This window comes from Dipodomys merriami, unplaced genomic scaffold, assembly GCF_024711535.1.
Source record: "Dipodomys merriami isolate MVZ:Mamm:240054 unplaced genomic scaffold, mDipMer1.0.p SCAF_1311, whole genome shotgun sequence".
In the NCBI taxonomy this organism is placed as follows: Eukaryota; Metazoa; Chordata; class Mammalia; order Rodentia; family Heteromyidae; genus Dipodomys; species Dipodomys merriami.
This window is the reverse complement of record NW_027202618.1, coordinates 49,335-62,877: the sequence shown is the minus strand read 5'-3', so window position 1 is coordinate 62,877 and position 13,543 is coordinate 49,335. Positions and strand designations below refer to the sequence as shown.

The 13,543-nt window shown below is 41.8% G+C and overlaps 1 long non-coding RNA gene across 1 annotated transcript in view; it reads right to left on the bottom strand.

Moving 5' to 3' along the window:
• LOC138825008 (uncharacterized) overlaps positions 1-13,543 on the bottom strand; it is a 95,557-nt gene that overhangs the window by 34,732 nt on the left and 47,282 nt on the right. The gene's annotated exons all lie outside the window — the stretch shown is intronic.

Below are 13,543 nucleotides of genomic sequence, written 5' to 3'. Positions count from 1 at the left end.
TTCCAATAGTGCATTACATTAAGATATTTAGAAACAACTGAGAAACCTAGAGATCTATAAGATTTTTTTGGAAGTGAATGGATATTGGAATTTGGTTCTTTATATTTTAAGCAATTTGCAAAAAGAATTGGCAAATAAAATTTACATTTGCAGCAGACTTGACACTTATTAAATTTTGTATTGAAAAGAGCGCAGCCTCAACAATATATTAATGCTATCCTCTTATTTATCTTTAAAGGTTTATGCTTCTGGTCTCTTAATATTAAAACAAAACTTTTTTTTTAATCTTTAGCTAGTAGTCCAAAAGGGTTTTGCTTCATCATGTCAGTGTTGAATAGAATGTATTTATGTATGTACGTATGTTGAATAGAGTGTATGTACATTTCAATGTACAATACATCTGGATCATTGTCAAACTTTCCACTTTTCTTCCTTCCCTTACGCCAACCCAACCTGTTTTCTACTTATATTCTCACATATATACTGAAGTATGCCCTGACAGGGACTCGAGCTGGTACAGCTTCTTTCCTGGCTTTGTCTTTGTTTTAGGGATTTTAGAGAAAAAAAACCCTCTAAACAAGGTTAACTCGACCTTGGCTCCAACCAGCCCATTTCTTGCAATGGAAAGAATGCCTCTATGCTCCTCTCCCCTTAACAACCTTACCCACCTTGATTGTTCAGTTAAGGACTGACCCATAAAACAGATAGGTTGTAATCTGGCTCCAGCTGGTGACACCACATGCTTTATGATAAACCCTGCCTTTTGCACATGCTTACAGTAAACTCCACCTATTAGCCAACTGTGTGTGGTCTGGTATGGCCGTACAATCCTTTGTGTGTGTTACGATCCCATTGGTCACCTGCACGTGACAAGGCTTGACCTCATGGATTTTGTCTTTAAAAACCAAAGAATGGGGGCCGCTCCAGGTTGTAGTATCAGCTTCCGAGCCTGTGCTGAGGCCCTGGCTGGTCAGTGTAGGAACCTCAATAAAGCTGATTCCTTATAAACATCTTTGTTGCAGTGGAATCTGTCACTCCAGAAGATTAGGTTGGCTTGCCAGCCCTGAGTAGGGGGTCTTCCTACTACATTTAATGAGGGCTTGTCCAGGATAGAGCTCTTAGCCACTCCAACCTGAGGGGGATTGAAGTCCCTGGCTGGTAGGACAGTGTGTGAGCACTTGGCTGTTGGAGAGAAGTTCCGAGAAAAGCCTCAAGGTAAGCGGGGTCGACCTAGGTAGAGAAGGCGCCAGAGTGAGGCCAAAAGTAGGGTGAGGCTGGACGCAGCAGAGTCCCCTATGGCTGAGGAGGTCCAGGGACGCCTCAACCCCTCAATTCTACCTGTCCTAGCAGTCCTAGTTGGACGGGAGATTGCTTAAATATTTGTCAATTATGAAACTGCCACTGACCACCTGCAAGTGGCCCCAGTTAGATCTCAGCCTCAGGCCTTGCTCAGGGGGTCTGAGCATAGGGGAGAACCTGTCAGTCTTAGGGACCACTGCTAAGGACATTTTTTCCTTGCCTGAAGATGACTGGGAATTCTTCTCCACCTTGGAATGCCCCTAGGTCAACTTTTGCAAGAATCTAAAAGAAAAATCCTCCAGAGGTGAGTGGAGGGGGGTGGGGTTAGAGTCCTCTTTTTAGTGAATGGTGGTGAGATGTTGTCCCATTCACTGAGAATTGATTTTGTTTTTGTGGCCACTTGTCTGTCTTGTTTACTTCAGTGTGTTTTCTGTTCTATGTTTTCTGAGGTAGGGAAGTTCTGGGTGAGCATGGCAGGCTCATTCAGCAGACTCTGCATTCAGCTTGCTGAGTGAGAACAGGGCAGAATTCTGGTAGGGATGTACTGGGGACCCGTTAGTCCCCAACTCAGCCTTTGGTTGTTGTCTACTTTTGTTTTAAAATTGGGACCAGTTTTAAGTGTGGATCCTTCGTTTTTGTGTTTATTTGTGTTTTTGTTATTATTTGAAGAAGAATGGCCAATAGACACATGGAGAAATGCTCTAGCCATAAAAGAAATGCAAATCAAAATAACATTGAGATACCACCTCACCCCAGTTAGAATGGCTATAATCAAGAACTCTAATAACAACTGATGCTGGAGGAGATGTGGCCAAAAGGGAACCCTACTGTATTGTTGGTGGGAGTATAAACTTGTTCAATCACTTTGGAAAATTGTATGGAGTTTCCTCAAAAGACTGCACATAGATCTCCCCTATGACCCAGAAATCCCACTTTTGGGCATTTTCCCAAATGAACACAAACAACACCATACTAAATCTACCAGCACTACTGTTTATTACAGCATTATTTACCATGGCTAAGATATGGAACCAACCCAGATGCCCCTCAGTAGATAAATGGATCAAGAAAATGTGATACACACACACACAATACACATATATGTATATATATATATATATATATATATATATATATATATATATATACATATATAATGGAATTCTATACCTCCATCAGAAAGAATGGCATTGCCCCATTTTTTAGGAAATGGAAAGACAAAAAAATATAATAAGTGAAGTATGCCAGACCCAAAGAAACATAGGCCTTACGGTTTCCCTAGTTATTTGCAATAACTAGTATATGTCTGGGACACGTAGAAAAGGTCAAAAGCTATATACATATTACCAGTTAAGATGACATTAAGCAAAATGAACCCCAAGATAGGGACATAAGTAATGTTTTTCTTTCTTTCTATTTTTTTTCTAATATCTTTATAAGGTACCTTGTGATGTTTTTTGTTGCTTTGTATGTCCATTCCCCACTGTAGAACCCCTGTTTTCACTGTGTTTAATGCTGGTATAATTTCAGAATGGGAAGGGAAAAAACAAAATGTTTAAATAGGAATATAGGTTGACCCATTGCAACAATTAGATGTAGAAGACACTATGTTGAAATATGAACTTTACAATTTCAGCAGGGGGGTTGTGGGGTGAGATGGAGGGGAGTTGGACGAGGAGTCGTGAGTGTAGTTGTTGAAGTAGGAGGGAAAGATGGTAGGGGGAAAAAAGGAGGAGGCAACAATTATTGATAAGAAATGTACTCATTACCTTGCTCATGTAACTGTAACCCCTTTGTACAGTATTTTCACAATAAAACTTATTAAAATAATAAAAAAAGAACGGCTTTTGCAGAACTCTGCCAGGTGTTTCAATAAATCATCATTCCTCAGTTGACTGGGGACTGATGATAAACTGACTCTGGGCTCTTCTCCTTGTGATTCTCTCTTCTATTCATCTTTTCTCTCTTTTCCTCTGCTGAAGTAGCACGTGACATTCTATGTTTCATCTTTTGATTTCTGTCCTTATAAAATGATAAACATTGGATTATGCTACACCCCAATGTGCAGTATAAATCCTGGCTGTAGCTCATAAATTTGTAGTGGAGACAGACACACCAGCCAATTACACTAATGCAATGTGAGGTTTTTGTTTATTCTTGCCAAATTTTGATGTTTCTGTTTATTAAATCTTTTTCAGGTATTTAGTTGATTCTGGTATAGGTCTATTGGATTAGAAAGATATGGACCTTGCAGTTCTGAATGGTACACAGGTAGTCACAGGCCTGTGAGGGTGTTGTTCAATGTGCCTTTACACAGGGAGCTGTGTGCTAACATTCATGGACTAGGAGAGAGTGCACTTCATGTGAGAAGCATCTTGTGGACAGAAGACTCACAGCACAAGAGTGAAAGTCACTCTGGAGAGTCCATGTGCAGGTAAATTATTAGAGAACCATGGAGAAACAAGAAACCACAGCTTAGGGCTGGGAATTTGCTTTCCCAGACCCTATTCTGTGATTAATAAATGTGTCAAAGCAATTCTCACACAAGTAAGTGAAATATTTGCATAAAATTTCCAGCCAGAAGAAAGCCACAAATAACATCAAACCAAATGTGCACAAAAAATGTCCAGACAAATTGCAAGTCAAAAACTTCTTCAGCAGGTTGCAGGGCTCACATCTATAATCCTAGCTACTCAAGGGACTGAGATCTGTGGATCTTAGTTCAAAATCAACACAAGCAGGATAGTTGGTAAGACTCTTATCTCCAATAAACTACTCAGAAAAAAAAGCAGAAGTGGCACTTTGGCTTAAGTGGTAGAGTGCTAATCTTGAACAAAAAGAGCTCGGGAACAGTACCCAGACCCAGAGCTCAAGCCCCATGCCTTACAAAAAACAGAAAAGAAAAAATCCCCACAACTATTCCATTGAATTTCTCATTGAGGTGAGACACTGGAACAATGAAATACTTCGAGATTTAAACAAAGGCATGCACCTTCCAGGAGAAATGGGGATTGAACACCTACTTACCAAATGTGAGACTTGCCAGATACCATTACGAAAAATTGTGTCAAGACTTGTAAATAAATGGGCAAATACAGAATGTAAGCAAGCAGGGGAGCACAGGGGAACATGAAGATCCTGAAGCTTGCACAAAGTGAGGAATTTATACTTGTTTGCTTCCTGTCACTCTGGTGTCAGCAAGTGACAGAGGTCAGTCCATGCTGACAGAGTTGTGACTCCAGGCTTAGATCCTTCTCCAGAAAACTTTTCTTTTTGTGGGGCTTGAACTCTGGGCCTGAACACTGTCCTTCAGCTCTTCAGCTCAAGGCACAAAAACATGTACAAGAGAAGAAAGTTAGGAAGTTAGGAAGTTGGAAAGAGGGAAGGAAAACTCTCAAAAGAAGATCAATCACCTAAACAAAGGAGGAGGCTGCAATGCTTGGTAAAAAATGTATGCATTATCCTGCCCATGTAATTGTAGCCCCTCTGTACAGTATGTTCTCAAATAAAATAAAATTAAATTAAAAAAAAAAGAAGATCAATCATACAGTACCTTAGAATGCTCATACAAAATAATTGCGGCAGAAGTGGGGAAGATCGCGACGGGGCAGTAGGGAAACGCCACAGCTCTCTCCAACCAAAAAGAGAGTTCAAGTTCCAACGCTTAATCTCCCCAAGAGACCGACAACAACAAAAAGATGAACACTCAGAGAAAAACCAGAGGTGGAGAATAACAAAAAAAGAAAGAGAGGAAAAGAAGAATTTCAGAACAGAGAAAAGCAAAGACCCCTCCCCAAACCTTTACTGGCCGCGCGGCAGTGTGCCAAGCCGCCGGCCAGCCTGCCCGGCGGGGGCTGCCGGAGCCCGAGACACACAGGGGGCCACTTTCAGATCACCAGGTACCGGTTTGCAGAACAGCGGATCGCCAGGAACAGAGAGTCTCCGGGAGTCTCCACGAGGATCCCACCCCCACCCCTCACTCTCCACCGGAGCAGAGAGGCTCCATCCCACCAAAGCCGCTCGGCACCAGCAGCGCCACAAAGGGACCTGTCGGCAGACCACCTGCCCGATCGCGATCGCAACGACCTGGCGGGGCCGCCCGGGCCCCAGAGGCACCGCGAAGAAGCTGCCTGAGCATGGACACTTTTGACCCGACAGCTTCGACAGAGGCAGAGACAGAAAAGAATCACACAGAGCCACCACCACCCAACCCAGCCCGCAACCACCCCAACTGAACTCGGATTGCAACAAGAACTCACACAGAAACAACCAGCTCCAGGGTGAGTATCCCACAGGGGAAGTGTATCCCTCAAGGGAGACCAGAGCTGGAGCGAATCCCCAGACCCTGACCTAGACTCCCTACCCCAACACCCAGACCACAGGACCCACTAAAACTGGGAACTATTTGAGAGCTCCACCAGCCCATGGAGCACACTCAGCTGGCCAGGCTAGAGCAAGAGTGCCCTGGAAGGGAGCTTAAATGCCCAAGCCAGGAACAGGGCCCCTGGGTCAAGACTACCAACAGTAGAAGAAATTTGAACTGTGTCCCCCAGGCTGTATAACCTAGGTGGTATACACATCAGCACAGGCCTAACAAGTGCGCTCCAGGCTGCATAACCTAGGTGGTCTACACATCAGCACAGGCCTAATGAGCGTGCTCCAGGCTGGGGCCGGAACCAGGCCCCGGGATCCGGTGCCTGAACAACACGACCAACTCCTCCCAACTGAAGTAAAAAGCTGAGCATATGCCTCAACAGAGGGGAGAAAACCAGGAAACAACACTCCCCGGGAAGCACGCCTGTGACAACAAAAGACCTTGAGGCCCAGGACAAGAGAAGCCCAAACCCCACCAAAACTCCACCCATATATCCTAGACTGGGAATTGGGCAACACAGGCTGCCAGCACCTGATAGTAAGCAGGAGGTCAGACTGTTAAGGTGGCTCAGCAATAGAGTGATAGTCTTGGATGTATGAGGCCCTGGATCTGATTCCTCAGCATCACAAAAGCAAAAAGGGTCAGAAGTGGTGCTGTGGCTCAAATGGGAGGGTGCCAGCCTTGAGCTGAAGAGCTGAGGGACAGCACCCAAACCTAGAGTTCAAGCCCACAACCAGCCCAAAACAAACAAACAAAAATGCATCAGGAGCCCATAGCAGACTCCAGTATTTGGGAGAGTGCATCTAGAGCATCTGTTCTTCACAAGAGCACCCGTAGGAGCAAACACAAGCAGTCTAGGCTGCTCAACCCTTCCAAAGGCGGGAACTGCCAGCAATCTACAGCGGAGAGCTGAGAATCCTAAGTAAGTCAGAATAGCAGCTGGAAATAGGCTCCCAACAGAACCCAGATCAGGCACAGACTCTCTCTACCAATACAGAATCAGCAACCAAGCAAAGACAGACACACCAAAACAAAATTGAAGAGCAGTCTCCTGAACCTCCATGCGAAAATCACAGAGAAATATCACAAGGTTTACCACCACCCAGGACAGCAAGCTAACCTCAAAAGCCAGCAGCCACGCAGGGGAGAGCCCCAGTGGGAGCAAAGCATGAATGGAAGACAAAAGCTACATCCAAGGGTTGCTGGAGGCAATGACTCAAGAAATAAAGCGAGAAATTGATCAGAAATTGAAAGAGCACATGGATGAACTAACAAAAGAGATACAGGGTATCAAACAAGAGATGCATGCAAAAATAGAAGCTGCACAAACCTCAGTAAGAAGTGAGATAAACGCCAAATTAGAGGTAATGCATACCTCATTGATAGGTGAGATCAGTACTCTGAGAACCAACATTGAATCCATAAAGGGATCCATTTCCTCCATGCAAACCACAATAGAATGAACAGAGTGAATGAAATGGAAGGTAGAGTGTCAGATACAGAAGACAGAATACACCAAATGGACCAAAGAGTGACAGATATGGCAAAATCACTCAAATTAAACCAAAGGGAAATTCAAGAGCAAGCAGATAATGCTAAAAAATTTAACCTTCGCATAATCAGAGTGGACAAAGGTGAGGAATCCCAGAGCAAGGGAATGCAACACCTATTTAACAAGATAATCAATGAAAATTTTCCCCACCTCAAAAACGACCATCTTAACTACATCACAAAAACTTATCGAACACCCAACAAGCAAGACCCCAGGAGAAACACTTCTAGACACATTATAGTAAAAATGATAGATCTGAATAATAAGGAAACAATCCTGCATGCAGCAAAAATGAAGAAGGAGCTATACTACAACGGGAAAAAAAATTAGAATCACTGCAGATCTCTCCACACAATGAATGCAAGAAAAGCCTGGGAAAGCACCATACGAGCCCTGAGAGCCAATAACTGCCAACCCAGACTAATATACCCGGCAAAGCTAGCATTCACATTCGATGGAGAACTGAAAATTTTAATAGCAAAGAAAAACTAAATGAATACATAAACATTAAGCCAGCATTACAAAGAATTCTAAGAGGGGGGACACAACCTGAAGAAAGCAACCAGGAACTGGGGCCTGCCCCAAACAGGCGTTACTCAAAGTCTAACGGAGCAAGCACAGGAGGAAAGGAAAGAAGAAAAACTTAGGAAAACGGAATGGCAGGGACAACAATGCATCTCTCTATACTTTCTCTTAATATAAATGGGCTGAATTCACCAATTAAAAGAAAACGAACTGAGGACTGGATCAGAAAACAAGACCCATCCATCTGTTGCCTTCAGGAGACCCACCTCTCAGCCAAACATACAAACTCAGAGTGAAAGTGTGGAAAAGGATCTACCAATCAAATGCCCCCAGTAAGAAAGCAGGTGTAGCTATCCTGATATCTGACAAAATAAACTTTTCATTAAAATCAGTACAGAAAGACAAGGACGGACACTACATATTAATAAAGGGAACAATCCAAGAGGAGGATATAACCATCATCAACTTATATGCCCCAAATATTGGTGCACCCAGATATGTCAAAAAAATGCTCTCAAACTTACAGAATAAAATAGATCCCAATACGATAATACTAGGAGACTTTAACACACCACTCTCACCAAAGGACAGGTCTACCAACCAGAGGATTGGCAAAGAAGCTACCGAATTAAGAGAGGCCATACTCCAAGTGGAATTAACTGACATCTACCGAGTATTTCACCCTAAAACAACACAGTAAACATTCTTTTCAGCAGCTCACGGAACTTTCTCCAAAATAGACCATATCATAGTTCATGCAAGGAACTTAAGCAAATACAAAGGGATCGACATAATCCCCTGTATCCTATCTGACCACAGTGGAATCAAACTAGCTCTCAATAACAAAGCATACCACAGAAATTTCTCTAATACATGGAAATTGAACAGCACACTCCTTAACAATGCCTGGATAACAGAAGAGATCAGAGAAGAAATAAAGTATTTCCTACAACTCAATGAAAATGAAAACACCTCACAAAGAAACTTGTGGGACACAGCAAAAGCAGTCCTGAGGGGCAAATTTATTGCCCTCAGTGCCCAGATCAAGAGAATGGAGACAGACCAAGTAAATAATCTCATGTTGCAATTAAAACAGCTAGAAAAACAAGAAAAAATGGGACCTAAAGCTACTAGACGAAGCCAGATAACCAAATTAAAAGCAGAGATTAACCAATTAGAAAATCAGAAAACCATAACCAAAATAAACCAAACAAAAAGCTGGTTCTTTCAAAAAATAAACAAAGTTGATGGCCCATTGGCTAGATTAATTTAAAAAAGAAGAGAGGAAACCCATATAAATAGGATTAGGGATGCCACAGGAAACATCACAACACGTACCCAAGATATCCAAACAATTCTAACAGACTACTTTCAAAAGCTATACTCTCTAAAGGAAGAAAATCGGGCGGAAATGGATGCATTTTTAGAGAAATAGAAGTTGCCCAAACTGAGCAAAGAAGAAGTTAACCAATTAAATAAGCCAATATCCTATAATGAGATACAGGAAGCTATCAAAAGTCTTCCAACAAAAACAAGCCCAGGACCAGATGGATTCACAGCAGAATTCTATAAGACTTTTAAAGAAGAACTAATACCCATACTCCTCAAGCTCTTCAGGGAAACAGAGAAGGAGGGAGCTATCCCAAACTCATTCTACGAAGCCAATATCACACTCATCCCCAAACCAGGCAAAGACCCAACCAAAAAGGAGAATTACAGGCCAATCTCCTTGATGAACACAGATGCAAAGATCCTTAACAAGATTCTAGCTAACAGAATCCAGAAACACATAAAAAAATTAATTCACTATGACCAGGTAGGCTTCATCCCAGAGACACAGGGATGGTTTAACATACGTAAGTCAAGAAATGTAATCCAACATATCAACAGAGCCAAGGTCAAGAATCACATGATTATCGCCACAGATGCAGAAAAGGCCTTTGACAAAATTCAACATTCATTCATGCTAAAAGCTCTGGAGAAAATAGGAATAGAAGGAACATTTCTAAAAACAATAAAAGCCATTTATGACAGACCAATTGCCAATATTATACTTAATGGGGAAAAGCTACAACCAATTCTCCTAAAATCAGGAACAAGGCAAGGATGTCCACTGTCTCCACTCCTCTTCAATATAGTCCTAGAACCCTTAGCCAGGGCAATAAGGCAAGAAAAAGACATTAAAGGGATCCGCATAGGGAAAGAGGAAGTTAAACTATCACTTTTTGCAGCCAACATGATACTATACCTCCACGATCTCAAAAACTCTATCCCCAAACTCTTAGAAACCAGAAATCACTTCGGCAAAATAGCAGGATACAAAATAAACCCACAAAAATCAGTTGCCTTCTTATACACTGATAATGTACAGGAAGAGAGGGAAATAAAGGGAGCAACCCCATTCACAATAACCTCCCAAAAAATAAAATATTTAGGAATTAACCTAACCAAAGATGTAAAAGAACTATTTAATGAGAACTATAAAAAGTTAAAGAAAGAAATTGCAGAAGACACTAGGAAATGGAAAGACCTCCCATGCTCCTGGATAGGCCGACTTAATATAGTAAAGATGGTAATACTTCCAAAACTAATATACAAATTCAATGCAATTCATATTAAAATCCCAATGACGTACATCACTGAAATACAGAAAACAGTCCAAAAATTCATATGGAACAACAAAAGACCTAGAATAGCCAAAACAATTCTAGGGGATAAAGACAATATGGGAGGGCTATCCATGCCGAACTTCAAACTCTACTACAGAGCTATAATAACAAAGACAGCATGGTACTGGCACAAAAACAGACCCGAAGACCAATGGAACAGAATCGAAGATCCAGAAATAAATCCACAGGCCTACAGCCAGCTGATATTCGACAAAGGAGCCAAAGACATACAATGGAAGAAACACAGCCTCTTCAACTGCTGGTGCTGGGAAAACTGGGCAGCCACATGCAGAAATCTAAAAGTGGACCCCAACCTATCACCATGCACCAACATCAACGCAAAATGTATTAAAGACGTTAACATTAAACCTGAATCTCTGAAAGTACTGCAGGACAGAGTAGGAGAGACACTTGAACTAATAGGCACAGGAAGGAACTTCCTGAACAGAGTCGCAGGGTCACAACAAGTTGGAGAGAGACTCGACAAATGGGACTACCTTAAAATAAAAAGCTTCTGCACAGATAAAGCTGTCGCAACCAAGCTAGAAAGACAACCAACTAATTGGGAAAAAATATTTACCAGCAATATATCAGACAAGGGGTTAACATCCTGTATATACAGGGAACTCAAGAAACGAATCCCTCCCAAACCCAACAAACCAATTACTAAATGGGCAAGGGAACTAAAGAGGGACTTCTCAATTGAAGAAATAAAAATGGCAAAGAAACACATGAGGAAATGTTCATCATCCTGGTGGTGAAGGAAATGCAAATAAAGACAACCCTGAGATACCACCTTACCCCAGTCAGAATGTCCCACATCCACAAATCAGCCAACGACAAATGCTGGAGGGGATGTGGAGAACGAGGAACGCTATTGCACTGCTGGTGGGAATGTACACTTATACAACCACTTTGGAAAGCAGTCTGGAGGGTCCTTAGAAAGCTAAAGATTGACCTCCCTTATGACCCAGTCATACCACTTCTAGGCATCTACCCTGAACAACAGGAACCAATATACAAGGACACGTGCACCTCCATGTTTATTGCAGCATTGTTCGCAATAGCTAGGATATGGAAACAACCTAGATGCCCCATCACAGATGAATGGATCCAAAAATTGTGGTATCTATACACAATGGAATAATATGCAGCCATTAGAAATGACAAAATAATGGCATTTGCAGGGAAATGGATGGAGCTAGAAGGAATCATGTTGAGTGAGGTAAGCCAAAAATGAAGAGACAAACAGTACATGGTCTCCCTGATAAGTGGATGCTAAATCCAAAATGTTAGGTGATATGACAAAACTAACAGGACTTAAGAAACAAAGAACTCCCACTCATCTGGTTGAACCACTACCAAATATCCCCATGCTGCTGATCACATATATGGTATATAACATGTGAGCACCGTTATATATTACAGACTGTGATAGACAATTTGCTCCAGGAAAGTTAGAATGAACTTGTGACTTTAAATGAGCATCATTATTCCACAATACTGTGAATTTCCGGAAATTATGTAATCACTTAATCACAATCAAAAAAAAAAAAAAAAAGAACCTCGGGGAAGGGAGGGAGGGAGGGGATAGTAGGGGGAAAACAATGGAGGGGGTAACAATGTTCAAGAGGAAGTGTACTAATTACCTCACTCATGTAACTGTAACCCTCTGTATAGTATCTTTACAATAAAAAAAATAAAAAAAAAGAAAAAAAATAATTGCAAAAATAGCAGGATACATCACCAAGAGCCGTAAAAAAGTCCTCTCAGTTAATAATTTATTATTCTGTAATTGCACAGATTGTGTTTTCAAATAATCCGCTTTTCAAATATAATGCAGCCACAGAGGGCCATGACTTCATTTTTTAAAGACTAAAACGTCTCATTCCTGTATAATGTCCCATTCATAAATGAGTGGAATCAAAGTCTCTAGTGCCCCTGACGATGAGGCCCTCCCTTGCCAACAACTGGGAAAAATAAATACTACAAAATTCAGTAGGAAGCCACCTTGTTTGGCCAGCTTCACTCTTCCTAGCTCTAAATTTCCCAGGATTTTCCATTTCATGAATCTCGTATTTTCTCCCATAAGCCCAGCCAAGATGGTTACACCTTCTCAATTCTCTTTGCTCACATCCTTATAAAAACAAGTCATTTAAGGATACAGGTGGACCCGTTGCAACAATGAGAAGTACAAGTTTTCATGTTGAAAACGAACTTTATAATTTTGGTGGGAGGGAGGATTGGGTGGGGGGCAGAGGGAGACTGGGAAGGGATGTGAAGGGTAAACAAAGGAGGAGGCTGCAAGGCTTGATAAGAAATGTACTCATTATCTTGCCCATGTAATTGTAACTCCTCTGTACAGTGTGTTCACAATAAAAAAAAAAAAAAGATTTTTAGCATACGTTTCCCTGAAGTATCTACATCATAGGAAATCTATGTGTGTGTTTGTGTGTGTGTGTGTGTGTGTGTGAGAGAGAGAGAGAGAGAGAGAGAGAGAGAGAGAGAGAGAGAGAGAGAGAGAGAGAGAGAGAGAGAGAGAGAGAGAGAGAGAGAGAGAGAGAGAGAGAGAGAGAGAGAGAGAGAGAGAGAGAGAGAGAGAGAGAGAGAGAGAGAGAGAGCACCATTCCAGCATTAAAAATCAGTCATAGATCCTGGGTGCCAAAGGCTCATACCTGTACTCCTAGCTAATCAGGAGGCTGAGATGTGAGGGCCACAGTAAGAAGCCAGCCCAGGCAAGCAAGTCCATGAGGCTCTCCAATAAACTACTCAGAGAAGGCCAGAAGTGGCACTATGGATTAGGTGGTAGAATGCTAGCCTTGAACACAAAGAAACTCAGGGACAGTGCCCAGGCCCTGAGTTCAAACCCCACAACTTGCAAAATATGTCATACAAAAGTCAAACAAATTCAGTAGTCATACAAATTCACTGAACACTATGTTGAAAATGAACTATACAATTTGTTGGTGAGATGGGAGAGAAAAACAGAGAAAGTAAGGGAAGGGGAGATATTGTCCAAAAAATGTATCCATTATCTGACTTATACATCTGTAACTTTTCTGTACATCACCATTATAATGATAATTTTAAAAAGGCATAGACCTAAAGATATAGAACTTATGT